General features: G+C 32.9%; 1 long non-coding RNA gene across 1 annotated transcript; it reads right to left on the bottom strand.

Annotated features, from left to right (window-relative positions):
• Positions 1-210: 210 nt before the first annotated feature.
• On the bottom strand, positions 211-881 carry LOC149612789 (uncharacterized). Its single transcript, XR_016376285.1, has 2 exons — positions 825-881; positions 211-547 (listed from the first exon to the last, which is right to left on the bottom strand). It is a non-coding gene; the product is annotated as an uncharacterized LOC149612789 (long non-coding RNA).
• Positions 882-1,121: the final 240 nt, after the last annotated feature.

Raw genomic sequence — 1,121 nt, 5'->3', positions numbered from 1 at the left:
TCTAACCTCAGTTTAGTCAAATAAATTCAAAAATGATAACGAAAGTTCCTCAACAAACAAATTCCCATGTTACGTGATATTTTAAACGTCCATTTAGGACAATAAATAGAAAAAATTTAAAAAAAAAGGTTCCTCGAGAGACTAATTACTATGTGATATTTCTAATACCATCAGATTTAGTCTAATAAATTTAAAAATTAAAAACAGTGATATTCTCAAGTATGAGATATTTTATTATAGTAAATGACAAATTAAAAATTGTTAATGCGATATAAAACATTTTTGTATTAAGTTTTTAAACAGATAAAATTAAAGTTTCATTGGCAGTTTCTTCCCAAGGATTTTATTTTAATATTTCCCATTTTTATAGCAGAAAGTTTAGGGCCATTGTTACAGAACTGCTGATACGTTGGATTCTGTCCAGATCCAAGAGCTTGCCTGTGACGGCTAAATTCATTTTCAAGGGGATCTTGGTTAAAGTTAGCAGTTAGGATGAATTTAGCTCCTTTTGATAGCAGAAATGGTATAATTTCAACCATGGCTTTTGCTGTAAATAACATTTTGAAATTTAATATATCGGTTTTCGTAAAGCCTATAAACTACTTAAAGGGACTCGCCAGAGCTTTTGGAGTGAAGGGTGGTCAAACTGTCGTTAAGCATATTGTCTACCCTCCCACCGCGACGGTAGTCCCATTCCTTATCGCCAAAGAGCTTTTCGTTTTCCCCAACATTAACAGCAAACTTCACCCCAAAAACTCCGGCGAGCCACTTTAAGGCAGGTAAGTGGCAGTTATAAAGCTATAAGATAGAATTATATCACGAACTTGTTTGTTTCAATCCAGATAATGTTTCCTGACTAAGTAGCATTTTTTTCCTCTCTTCAGGTTTGTATGGTTTGCCAATATTGTTTTTTCTATTTCGCACATCATCTTCCCAATCATTAAGATATTTAAGGAAGTCATTTTCCAGCCACTGTTAAAAATTCACAAAGTTACAAGGATATAAAATACTAAGATGCTTTGCATTTATAATTTCTTACTGTTAATCTTGGGTCGTCTGGTTTTTCGTATGCTTTCGCCCAAGAATTACGTGAATAAAGTCCATCTTTGTAGTTTCTAACA

Source organism: Phalangium opilio, unplaced genomic scaffold (genome assembly GCF_054372755.1).
Source record: "Phalangium opilio isolate 3A_F unplaced genomic scaffold, DU_Popi_V2 ptg000231l_1, whole genome shotgun sequence".
Classification (NCBI taxonomy): domain Eukaryota; kingdom Metazoa; phylum Arthropoda; class Arachnida; order Opiliones; family Phalangiidae; genus Phalangium; species Phalangium opilio.
Note: the sequence above shows the minus strand (reverse complement) of the source record. Positions and strands in the feature narration are given on the sequence as shown.